The sequence below is a fragment of the Vombatus ursinus genome, unplaced genomic scaffold (assembly GCF_900497805.2).
Source record: "Vombatus ursinus unplaced genomic scaffold, bare-nosed wombat genome assembly UNPS02014847.1, whole genome shotgun sequence".
Lineage (NCBI taxonomy): Eukaryota > Metazoa > Chordata > Mammalia > Diprotodontia > Vombatidae > Vombatus > Vombatus ursinus.
The window spans coordinates 20,115,367-20,129,201 of NW_020954625.1; the positions used below are offsets into that span (position 1 = coordinate 20,115,367).

The following is a 13,835-nucleotide window of genomic DNA, read 5'->3' on the forward strand; positions in this document are numbered from 1 at the left end:
TCTCTCTCTCTCTCTCTCTCTCTCTCTCTCTCTCTCTCTCTCTCTCTTTCTCTCTCTCTCACACACACACACACACACACACACACACACATACAGACACAAACACATACATAAATACACACACATCAACATAATCACTGATCTCAGATCTGGTGAAAAGGAAGGAAATGTTTCTTACTTGAGTGATTCTAAGTTCATTGACCATGACTGTGGACAGTCATTGATAGAGGTCGAAAGTCTTTACAGCTCCCTTCCCACCCCTCTCCTGGTGAGGGGCAGGGTAATGGGAGGGCATTTGCAATGACCTCAATACCCGCCCTAACCCCACCCTGGGCTAGAGGCATTGGCAAATAAAAAGGGGTGCAGCAGCCCCTGTGCCCCGCTGCCTCTAGGGAGCAGCTTTGTTGTGAAGGCTCTGGACACCGGCATGCGGCACTCCCCTACCCATATTGTCTGCCATTTCCTGAGTTTGGAGAAGGAAAGAAAACACACTGTTTTGGCACCCTCAGCCATAGCACTGCAATCAGCTTAACCCCAGCAGGTACCTGCGTGATATCCTTGCACCGCCAATCTTTAAGCAGGAGGAACCCCAGCTGCCGCCTGACAATGAAGGCCAACTGCCCCCGTTTCAGTATGTGCTCTGTGTAGCCATGTCACCAGCTGTGAAACTTCATGATGAAACTCTGACCTACAGCAACGAAGGTCAGTGTCATAAAAGCAGACTTCTGGAGAATCGGAAGCTGGGAGATTCTTAGGATCTCAACCCAAAATATGTAAAGAGTATCATCCGTGTGGTTTTCCGTGACCCTTGGCTCCAGCACAAGGAGCATCAGCCTCTGGAGGGCTGGAGACAGAGCCATCCTGGGAATCAAATCCAGGATATTGATACTCCTCTCTCTGTTGGTACATTGGACCCCAGGGCCAGCCCAATACAATTAAATGCAGTTGGATTTCTGTGGGATCCTTCAAAAAGAGGTTCAGCATTCATTCCAGTACTTTGTGTCAGCACAGAATTCACACCCAGGAAGCAAGGGAGAGAAAAAGGAGTTCCTTTTTGAGTACAAATTGATACCTTTAAACAGAATGAGAATGGGAAGTACACAGAACATCCTCATTCAGCCAGTGCCAGATCAAAGTGTTCCAGTCAAAGGGAGCAGATCAGAAACAGAAGACTGATCAGGAGAGAATGGAGAAGAGACCTGCACAGGAGAAGTACCAGCCATCTTATGAACCATCAATCCTCACAGAGTGTTCTCCATGGCCAGATATTCCTTACCAAGTAAACAATGTCCCATCAAGGAGTTACACCAGCTCCCGAGGGCAACACTTGTCCAACTCGCTTAGTGGAGTCTCTGCCTATCAGTAATGATTACCTCCTTCCTTCTTCTTCTCTTCAAGATTCCCAGCAGCGACTTTATCATAATAGTGGCCTCTGTAGATTCTTCTGAAGTTTTTCTGGTGCTGACTTTCTAAAAATGGCCAAAGAAGATTATGTTTAAATATGTGCCCTTGGTGATGGGATCCAGCTCTTCAATGCCATCAAAGGCAGAAATGTAAGACCAAAGATGACCATCTATGTGTGCCAGGAATTGGAGCAGAACAGATCTAATCTTCAGTAGGAAAGAGAAGGTGGAACAGCATGGTGTGTGCACCATGATATGTTTTTGGAAGAGCTGATCACTTTGGAGCTAATTGAGAAAACTGTAAATCTCTACAGAATTTTCCCTGAGCATATTACCAGAGCCTACAGGCAGAGACCAACAGGGATCTATGTGGTGACAAGCAATAAGATCTTGCAGAATTTCCAAGATGAATCTTGTTTTGTTATCAGCATATTGAAAGCTGAAATCCATGATGGCTACCACATCATCTTAAAATGAAGACTCTGAATACCAGGATCCATAACCAAATCAGACTCCTTCTCCCTTCTCCCTTCAATGTAGACATCATCCCAGCTGCAAAATGCAGAGACCTGTTTGGGATGTGGGAGCGAAAGCTCAAAGGGGACTACCATAACTAGAGGAAACATGATGATCATGACAAATTAACAGAGATGGAAGAAAGGACACTGTCCAGAAAATGTGCTCCTATCCCCTCCCCATCTTCTCTGTCCTTAAACTTTCTAACACTCTCCAATTTTCTCATCCTTGTTTACTAGTCTTGTCATTCTAGACTGAAAAAAAAAAGCACTCTTCTTTTTAATCTCTATAACTCTCCTGGGAGGAGCCTGGGTTTGAATTTTTTACTCTTTGGATTCCTTGGCTTCTCTGTCTCTAAGTCCTCTGTTTCACATCAGTGCTTCTCATTGGCTAGGTGAGTCTGTGGGTAGGATGACTATACTGTGGGATACTGGTGACTTGCCCTGCCCAGTCCTTCTCAAGACTCCTGGAAATACTTTCCCTTTTCACTTCTTTTGAGGAATGTTTCAACCTTTCTTTCTCTCTGGGATTTAATAATGTAACTAATATGGGTTAATTTTGTGTTGTTATACTGTCTCTGTTCCTTGTCCCTCCTTCCTTCCCTATCCCTGTTTCACAATAATTTTGTACATTTTTAAAGTATGGTACAGCTTCTCCCAGGGTATACTTTATTGCATCTTCACTACAATATTTATGAATGCCTCACATTGTGCATATTATCCACTATGTCGATAAACGCTCCTTAGAAAGACTTCAGGCATCCCAGGGGTGAGCTTGGACCATTTTCTAAGGATTCTACAGCTAAAGAAAGTGCATGTTGACTTTTCAAAGGATAATTGAATTGGAGCTCAAAACACAAACCACAGTTTACCCTGTGATTTGGTATGCTTTTAATTTTAATTTTTCTTTTAAGCTTTTTCTGAGATTGGTGATAGCTGGGAAAGGAAAAAAAGTCCCTGATTTTCTAGTTAATGCTGAAATGTTTTTGACAGTTATGGTGCTAGAGTTCTTGGGTTTACATATAAAATTTAGCCAGCGATTGATCTTTGTGAATATTATTGACTCCATTTGGTTTGGTAAAATGTATTTTTTCTATGTGCTAACTAACATAGTTCTAACTTGTCTCATCTGTAGGGGAAAGTTTAAAGCAACCTTCATTGAAGACATGGAAGGAACTAGATAATTTTTAAATTCTAGCTCTTAGACCTGCAGTGGTTGGCAATTTGAATTTGAGTTGGGTAGAGTGGAATTTGATTAGACTATTGTTTATTAATGGTTCCCAGGACTCAGTGAACCAGATTGTCTTGGAGCCTTAAACTATCTGTGGTTGTAAAGGGAATAAATATACTTGGGATGTTTTATGTGAAACTGCAGTATATACTGTGCTGGTGAAAACAAAAGTCCTTTACATCTTAATGGATCATCTTTGAGAGTTGCTTTAGGGAAGGAAAATCATTCTCTTGAGTGATGGAACTGCTGAACATTCAGGTTGGCTGATTTTCACATGGTACTCAAGGAGATCATCACTACATTTATTTTTGAAGTCTTACCAGATACATAGGACCTGCCAAGTTTTGTACTTAGCAGGTCAACTTTGAGACTTCAGACTCGCTTTCCCAATATGATAAGACTTTGGAATAGGAGTCAAGTAGAATATTTTTTCTTCCATAAATGCATTAAATTAATAACATGTTTAACAGAATCATAATGGAAAAATTCAGTACCTAAATTCCAATCATATAAAAAATAGCTTATAAGCCATGGCAGTATTTGCCAAGCCATCACCTTAAACAGTGAACAAGGTATCCTGGAATAATATTTGTGCACTTCCTATAAAGGGTTTTTTACCATCAAAAAATTCTAAAACTAAAATCCATGTCTAACAAATACACACACACATACACAAACACACACACGCACACACATGCACACATGAGTAATAAATGATGCTGAACAGCCTCACATTTACCCTGTCAAGCAGTAAGCCGGTATTCTAATTTAGATCATTATTACTCTCTCTCCAAGCAATCCAATACTAAGTAACCCCAGGGAGAAAGATACTGATTCAAACATATTTTCATTCCCTTTTCAATTCTGTCTGGACCCTGTTTCATTTATCTGAAGCTGCTGTTATTACTTGTGCATCTTTCCAAGTCACACATTTTTCTATCCTGCCTTATTCCAAAGGTCAGACTCTTACATGATTTTACACCAAACTCCACCCCCAATTTAATCATGTTAAATAAGTCAGTCCCCCTGAACAAATTAACCCCAAATAGACTGTCCTGCACACACATTCAAACATTGAACTCTCTCCCTCAAACACACAGTTGGGGTCATCAAATCTCAATATGCTCATTACACTAGGAAAAACACCTTTAAAAAAAAAAAAGCACTGCTACATTTTCCACAAGCAAAATTCACCTTAGTATGGAATTGATTGCTCATATGCCTAAAGGAGCTACCAAATAGCCTAGAAAATATAGAACTAATAAAATCTATACTATGTTCTGACTAATCTCACAACTCCAGCAAAGTTTTCCCGATTTGGTAACTCAAACTTCAAATATTAGTGGGAAGATGTGATTCCTGCCCTGCAAACACTGAATCCCACATTCCATATTTTAAAATTTGATCTTTGTTGAAATTAAGTGAACCTGCATAATTTTTTATTCTCAGATTTCAAATGCTAGTTATGTTTTAACCTTTTTTATGGGACAAATGTTCCTCTGAAACACTAGTCATGCTTTCTTTTTAATATACTAAGTTTATGATATGAAAATTAATTTTGATTTCATCATTTTAGGGCACTCTTAGTAAAAGAACTCCACTAATGCAATTCTTAATACATATATGACTCAGAAATGAGTCTTGTAGCTCAAATAGGCTATAGCTTTCCTATAGTTCTATAGCTACTGAATGCCAGTTTGAACTCAGGTCTTCAAGGATTCCATCTACAAGGCAGATTTATAGACAGCTAGTCAAATTTCTGAAGCTGTCCATCTAAATAGATGGAATTAAGTAGGACTAACTTCATAGTCCTGCATGTGGGCTCAAAAATTAATCTGCACAGAGAACGATGATGAATGTGTGGCTAGAATACAGCTGACATAACAGAGACATAGGGACATTAGTTGTCCATGATGTCAGTATAATACAACAGTGTAATAAAGGATGCAAGAAAAAAAAGTAATAATTTGACCATGAGTTGAATGTAATGATATGAATGAAATTATAAATGTATTTTCAAGATGGTATTTTTTTTCCTATATCATCTTATTTGAACCTCACAACAACTATTGAATGCAGGTTATAAAGACGATAATGATGAGGTTGAGGATGATTCTATAGCACTTTAAAATTTACAAAGTGTTTTATAAATATTTCATTTTGTCCTTTCAACTACCCTAGGAGTCAGGTGCTCTTATTATCCCCATTTGCATGTGAAGAAATTGAGGAAAACTGATTGACTTGCCCAGGGTCACATAGTTCATGCATGTCTCAGGCTAGATTTGAAATCAGACCTCCCTGACTTCAAGTCCAGAAGTGTTCCATTATGTCTCCTAGATGCCTGAATTACAAGTATTATAGGAATTATCACCACCACATCATGTATATGAGGAAATTGAAGATCAGAGTGGTAATGTGATTTGTCCTGAGTCACCTAGCTTCTTGGTGTCTGATATGAGATTTAAAGACAGGCCATCCTACATTATGGCTTAATACACTTAGCACTGTACCATACTGACTTTGTGACTGCACAATTGAAGAAAGGAATCTTTCAAAGTCTTTCAGAGATCTGGGATTTATTAGAATTTTTTAGGTATTAGATTTTTTTTCTCTTATGAAAACATTTCTGTGTGAATGTGTGTATATGTGTGTGCATGCGTGTGTGTGTGTGTGTATGTATGTACAAAACTCAATGGAGGAGCAAGGGCCACAGTTCTAGGACATATAAGGTCTCAAATATCTATTTACTCTGCTATTCGATCCAAACATAGATTTTTTATGACATCAGAGAGCAGATAAGAAAATCATTGATCCTTGCCCTATTATAGTTCTACCAATCAAATATCAATGTATCTTCAGCAAATTTATTTAAAAAAAATTAAAGATTAGTGGGAATGGAGAAAATGTGGAAGCATTACAAAAGAACACATTTCCACATTTCCTGATATTCTAAGATCAAGGAATATATATACTTTTTGGCAGACTAGGGGACCTCTGTATGCAGAGGTCACATGATGTTCCAGTTTACTTTTTTTTTTTAAGTGAGGACTATATACACTTCCTATCAGGGAAAAGAGACATTTTTTTTTTCCTGAAAGAAGAAATGTAATTATTTAAGCAATATATGACTGAGTTTGGAGCCTTTGAAATATTGGACAGTGAACTTGACATCCAGGTTATATTATTAAAGTGATGGTTTGTGAACATCTAGTAACACAAGCAGTAAACAAAAAAAGTTAGCAGGACTTCATCAAGAGCAGGTCTTGCCATTGCCATCTCATTTCCATTTATGACAGAATTAGTAGAGGGGTCAATCAGAACAATGCCACAAATACCATTTATCTAGATTCCTGTTTTGAACAAATTCCCATGCTCTCCTTGAGGATACGATTCAGGGATGTTGGCTGGACAATAAATAGTACAGTGAAACCAAAAGTAAACTCAGATTTGTATCTACGGATTGGCAGATGGTACCATGGACAGAGCACTAGATATATAGACACAACCAGGGCTTAAATTCTGTACCTGTCACTTTCTTTCTGGGAAAAGTCATTTAATCTTCTTCTGCCTAAGTTGTCTCATCTGTAAAATGAAATAGTGATATTAGATGACCTCTAAGATCCTCTCAACTCTAAAACACTGAGCCAGTGGTCTTATGAAGCATTATGCAACTTAGTTCTGAGGAAAATTGTGACAGCTGAAACCCACAGTCATACATTTTCTCATGGTAATTAGAGAATATTTACATCACAAGGAAGACCTCAATAAAAGTAAGCTGATTTCATGGACCTAATTTAAAAATCGGTTTCTTTTGATGACACATCAATTGAAAAATAAAAATGTTACAGTTTATTTTTGCCCTAGGTTGGGAAGGTGGTCACGTAGTATTTCAATTATATGTCACCAAAGAAAATAGTTTGGTATGGAAATTTTATTTATACACACACATATTTAGTTAGGTGGAGTAAAGTGCTTTCTTGTGTGGTGAGAAGATAATGTGACAATGTGACTGGAGAAACATAAAACTGGTCATGGATTGGTACACAAAAAGTTATTTCTAGTATTTGGGAAACATCTTATTTTTATTGTGTCTGTCCCAGAAAATCAAATGTATTCAAACTTAGGCTCATTGATCTTTATATTATTAAAGCAAATACCCCCCTTTTATTAAAAAAAATGTGTTAGGGCATGAAAAGGAGGAATTATATGTAGACTACCTGTACAGAGGCTCAAGTAATGAGTAGTTTGCTTAATACAGTTATATGTGTCCATATTCTCCTTCCATTTTTTTTTAATTTTGGCTTCCAAATATATTTTACAAGGATGAATTGAAAATACCCAAATAACCTCCTATATTATCAACCACCTGGATATATAGGCAATATTGATATTCTCAATGTGTTGTGTATCCTATCTTACACATAGCCTGCGCACCGTGAACTGATGAAATAGACCAATTTCAGCATCAGTTTCTCTCAGTGTCCTTTGATTCAACTGCATGCCTTCCAGGCCTCAAGATTCGTTAGAAGTCCTTTTAGTCTTCACCAGTATTGAGCTGCTCACATCATCTAGCTGAGTGTAATCTTTTAAATGTAAAAATGTTTTGTTTCCTCATATCCAGAGGTTTTGGTGCTATCTATCATGAATCAATATTTCATGATGCACAGGTAACTGCCCTTGGAGTCAGAAAGTCCTGGGTTCAAGTTCTGCTTCTGACATGTATCAGTTGTTTGAACTTAAGAAAGCCAAAGGTAAAGGGACAGATACGAGGAGCAGTCGATAGAGCAATGGGCTTAGAGTCAGGACCATATGAGTTCAAATCCAGCCTCAGACACTTACTAGCTATGTGATCCTAGGCAAGTCCTATTTTGCCCAATTCCTCATTTGTAAAATGGGGGCACACTGGAGAAGGACATGGAAAACCATTTTAGTGTCTTTTTTTCTAAGAAAATCCCATGGACTTTTTTTATGGGGTCACATAGATTAGACTTGACTGGACAGCAATTTTGAGGGCAGCTAGATGAAACAGTAGATGAAGCACTGGTGCTGGAGTCAGAAAGACCAGAGTTCAAATCTGACCTCAGATACTTAATAGCTTTGTGACCCCAGGAAAGTCACTTAACCTCTGCCTACATAAAACTAGAGAAAGAATATGGAAAACCACTTCAGCAAAATCTTCCCAGAAAACTCCATGGACAGTTGGGTCCACAGGCACAAAGAGATGGACATAACTGAACAACAGAGAAAGAGAGAAAGTAGAATAATTATATGTTCAGTATGAGTCAACATATTTAATTTTAAAAAAAATTCTCATAATAAATGGATACATTCTAATAATGACTGCTTTTGGGATAAGTACTGTTTATCTTCTGAAAATGTTAATCTGGCATTCAAATGAAAATAACCCTGCTAATTTCTTTTTTGTTGTTCTTGTTCATTAATAAGGAGAAAATGAACTATAAGGGAAGGTCAAGTAAATGAGTACTTATTAAGCACTTACTGGGGGTCAGACATTGGGCTGAGTGGTGAGAAAACAAGTACAAGAAGAATGTTGTTCTCTGCCCTCAAGGAGCTTATATTCTAGTGAGAGAAGACAATGCTTTAAAAAACAAACAAACAAACAAACAAACAAAAACAAAAACAAAAATCAGGACAGGGAGAAGCCATGTAAATACTGACTGCCAGTGGCATGGGAGACAAAGTCCAGAGATCAGCCGTATGACTTAGAGAGGAATGGTTTCATGGGTGTCCTGGGAATTTAACTTTAAATTGGAGTTCTTACAGCAATTAACCAATTTTAACAGAGGTGTCATGGGTGAAAGGTACTTCCAATATAAGAAATAGTCCAAAAGTGGAATGAACTTCCAGGCTCCATTTTCTCCATGGCTTAATGGAAAAAAAAAAATTGTGGAAAGTCAGGAGAGCATCCTGGAAAGGAAGGAATTGTAGATTTGGATTTTGAATACTTCAAGTACTATTTAGGTTATCAGATACCTATATGACCTTGGGCAAGTGATTTAACCTCTCTAGACTTTGATTTCCTATTCTTTAAAATAAAATAATTAGGCTAGATGAGCTCTACAGTTGATTCTAGGACTAACTAAACCTATGAATCATTTTAAAATACTGGATTATTCCTAATTTTATATTTTTTATTTTTATTTTTACTTTTCTGTAGGGAGAAATCAAATATACATTTAACCCAATTTGGTTGCAAGTCCCTTTGCTTTTGCTTTTTCCAGGTTTGCAATATGAGCCACTGATTTTCGACCAAGAACATTGCCACCCCAGTGACAACAGATCTCATTATATCTATCATTGTAATTGGTTTTAATGGCTTCTAACAGCTTAGCTAGGGCTCCTTTATCTTCAGGGTTAATGTGTGAAGGCAATGCTTATGCACGTCATTCTGTGAACTAAGCGACCCAGTGTGCCTTTACCTTTGATAATACACTAAGGAACCCCTATCTTTTGGCACAAGGCAGGTAGGAAGACCACTAGCTCAGTGGGGTCCACATCATGTGCAATCACTCCCAACTGTGCTTACTTGTTTTTCTAGCAGGGTAGTAACAGTGTTAATATCTTCTCTGAGGACAGATGGCCTCTTAGTGGAGACACCTCCCTTGCCTGCAGCTTTTTGTTCAGCCTGAGACAGCAGCTTCTGCTTCTCTCTTGCTTTGTCTCAGGTCTGTACTTATGAGCCAGTTTAAGCAGTTGAGGAGCTGTCTGATGATCCAAAGCCTGGGTGAACTGGTTAATTGCTGGTGGCACTTTCAAATGCTCATAAAAGATACACCTTTGATGCTGCAGTCTGATGTACTGAGGCCATTTGACAAATCAAGTCAGGTCCCTTTTGGGCTGGATGTCCTGACCAATGCCAAAGTTCTTGGGCCGCTTCTCAAACAAAGGCTTGATCACTTTCTTGGCCTCTTGCTTCTTTACTACAGCAGGGGCCAGAGCCACCTTCTTCCCCTTGGCTTTCTTCCCTTTTGGCATCTTGGCTGGCTAAACAAGAAAGGAAGAAAAGAGATTTGTGGGTAATATGTACTACCAATTATTATTATTATTATTATTATTATTATTATTATTTTTTTTTTTTTAGAATGGAGGCCTAGAGACATTAAGTAACTTACTCAGGGTCACACAGATAGCAAAGGGCTGAGGCAGGATTGGAACACAAGTGCTCTGACTCCAGATTTCCCATTCTCTTTATTTTTTTATTTCTTTATTTTTATGATAATTTTTATTCATTTTTTTCAACGTTTACTTACACAAGATTTTAAGTTCCAAATTTTCACCCCATTTTGCCCCTCCCCCTACCACAAGATGGCATGCATTCTGAATACCCCTTACCCTAGTCTACCTTCCCTTCTATCTCTCCCCCCCTTCTCTTATCCCCTTCCCCTTCAATTTTCCTATGGGGCAGGATGGATTTCTGTACCCCATTTCCTATATTTCTTATTTCCCAGTTGCATATGAAAACTTTTTTTTTAAACATGTGCTTTTAAAACTTTGGGTTCCAAATTTTCTCCCTTCCTCCCTCCCCACCAACCCTCATTGATAAGGCAAGCAACTAAATATAGGTAATATATGTGCAGTTATGTAAAACACTTCCATAGTAGACATGCTGTGAAAAACTAACTCTGTTTGCCTTAGTCCTATCCCTCCCACCCATTTATTCTATTCTTTCTTTTGACTCTGACCCTCCTCAGAAGTACTTGCTTCTAATTACCCCCTTTCCCAATCTGCCCTCCTCTCTATCATCCCCCTACTCTCTTGTCCCCTCCCCCCCATTTTCCTGTAGGGTAAGACAGATTTCCATACCCAATTGAGTGGGTATATTATTCCTTCCTTAAGTCAAATTTTATGAGAATAAGATTCACTCATTCCCTCTCACCTTCCCCCGTTTCCCCTCCACTGTAAGATCCTTTTCTTTTCTATTTTTTTGTCAGATAACTTACCCCATTCCATCTATCCCTTTCTCCTTCTCCTAGTATAATCCTCTCACCCCTTAATTTTATTCTCCAGATATGACCTTTTTATCTTCAACTCACCCTGTGCCCTCTATCTACCTATCTATCTATCTATCTATCTATCTATCTATCTATCTATCTATCTATCTATCTATCTATCTACCTATCTATACACACAAATAATTTTTTTTCCCTCCAACTACCCTAATACTGACAAAGGTCTCATGAGTTACAGATATTATCTTTCCATGCAGGAATGTAAACAGTTCAACCATAATAAGTCTCTTATGATTTTCTCTTTCCTGTTTACCTCTTCATGTTCCACTTGAGTCTTGTATTTGAAAATCACATTTTCTATTCAGCTCTGGTCTTTTCATTAAGAATGCCTGAAAGTCCTCTATTTCACTGAATGACCATTTTTTTCCCCTGAAGAATTATACTCAGTTTTGCTGGGTGGGTGATTCTTGGTTGTAATCCTATCTCCTTTGCCCTCCGGAATATTATATTCCATGCCCTGTGGTCCCTTAATGTAAAAGCTACTAGATCTTGTGTTATCCTGATTGTGTTTCCACAATACTTGAATTGTTTCTTTCTGGCTGCTTGTAATATTTTCTCCTTGACCCGGGAACTCTGGAATTTGACTACAATATTCCTAGGAGTTTTCCTTTGAGGATCTCTTTCAGGAGGTGATTGGTGGATTCTTTCCATTTCTATTTTGCCCTCTGGCTCTAAAATATCAGAGCAGTTTTCCTGCATAATTTCTTGAAAGATGATGTCTAAGCTCTTTTTTTGATCATGGCTTTCAGATAGTCCAATAATTTTTAAATTATCTCTCCTGGATCAATTTTCCAGGTCAGTTGTTTTTCCAATGAGATATTTCACATTGTTTTCTAATTTACAGAGTCTTGATTTCTCATAAAGTCACTAGCTTCCAATTGCTCTATTCTAATTTTTAAGGAAGTATTTTCTTCAGTAATATTTTGGACTTCCTTTTCCATTTGGCCAATTTTGTTTTTTAGGGCATTCTTCTCCTCATTGGCTTTTTTGACCTCTTTTGCATTTGGATTAGGCTATTTTTTAAGGTGTCATTTTCTTCAGTATATTTTTGGGGTCTCCTTTAGCAAGCCGTTGAAATGTTTTTCATGATTTTTTTGCATCACTCTCATTTCTCTTCCCAGTTTTTCTCTACTTCTCTTACTTGCTTCTCAAAATCCCTTTTGAGCTCATCCAGAGCCTTGGACTGATTCATTTTTTTCTTGGAGGCTTTGGATGTAGGAACTTTGACTTTGTTTTCTTCTTCTGGTTGTATGTTTTGATCTTCTTTGTCACCAAAGTAAGATAATATAGTCTGACTCTGTTTGTGCTGCTTACTCATGATCCTTGCCAATTACTTGAGTTTTAAACTCTTTGTTAAGGTAAGAGTCTGCTTCCAACGTGGAGAATGTACTGTCCCAAGCTTCAGGGGTTTGTACAGCTGTTTTCAGAGATACTTCTAGGGACCTGAAAATTTTCAATTCTTCCAAGGTGGTATGATAAGGGGTGAGGTGTTTCCTCTCCACCACCACAAGAAACTTCACCACACCAGCATTCCTCCTTGCCCCAGGACTGCCCCTCAGAACTGTGACCCAGATCCAAGCACTGGTAAAGTAAGAGATTCCTGCCTCAGTACTGGCAAAGAGAGCCCTTCAATTCCTCTCTGATCAGCCACTTGATTCCCCCTCAGTCTGTGGTCCGGGAACTCAGTAAACAGCCTCGGCCCTGGGGGTGGCTGAGACCTAGCTCCTTCTCTCACCGCAGTCACAGACTTTTCCCACTGACCTTCCAAGTTGTCTTTGGCATTTGTGGGTTGAGAAGTCTCTATTTCCTAATTTTTAAAATTAAAATTGCATCTTATCCATTAATATTCCTAAGAAGAAGATAAACCTAAACAGTGTTTGAAGTAGGGTAAGTGGGATGGTAAAAGGTCTTGAGACTATGACATAAGAAGGAAGGTTGAAGGAGCTAGAGATATTTAGTCTGGAAAATAGAATAATCAGAGCAGATCTGAAAGCTGTCAAGTATCAGAGGAGGAAGGACTGAAGTCATTCTGTTTAGCCTTAGAGGGCTGAAGCAGGAGCAATGAGTAGACATAAAGAGTGAGATTTAGGCTTGAGAGCATGGGGGAAAACTCCTAAGAGTTAGAGTCCCTGTGCATTTATTTTAAATAAACAATGAATTTTGTAACATTTTTAAAACTTTTTCATAACTTGCTACATGTGAGTTATTCTACATAAGATAAAGAATGCTTCGTAGCAGCAGGGATCATTATACTGGTTTAATTAGATCTTGTAAGTCTGTGTAATGCCACTCCATTTCTGTCTTCTACTATGACATGGTCATGCCCTTCAGAAATACCCTTTGAGTTAATGTGCTCATTTTTTTTTAAAGTTCCAAAATGTGTGATTTTCTTTGAAGCTTAAGAGTGATTAAAAATAGTTTAATGATTATATCAATCAACAGTAGCCTCTTCTATAGACAAATTGAGGGACAGGAGAGAATTGGGCATCCTACTTCTTTTCCTTTGTGAACTATTTAGTGGTAAGTTCCCATTCAAATAACCAATATGATACAGATTATCAAAGTGATCAAAAATCAGTGGAAAATGTAACATTTCAATTTTAGAGGAGAGCGCTTCTGATGTATGTATATTTATTTCAATATTGAACTGGTATCA

General features: G+C 38.1%; 1 protein-coding gene and 2 pseudogenes across 1 annotated transcript in view; 2 read left to right on the top strand and 1 right to left on the bottom strand.

Moving 5' to 3' along the window:
* Positions 1–13,835, top strand: part of PCDH15 (protocadherin related 15) — a 1,147,277-nt gene that overhangs the window by 471,928 nt on the left and 661,514 nt on the right. The window lies entirely within an intron of this gene.
* Positions 428–1,880, top strand: LOC114026843 (annotated as a pseudogene).
* On the bottom strand, positions 9,347–10,190 carry LOC114026916 (annotated as a pseudogene).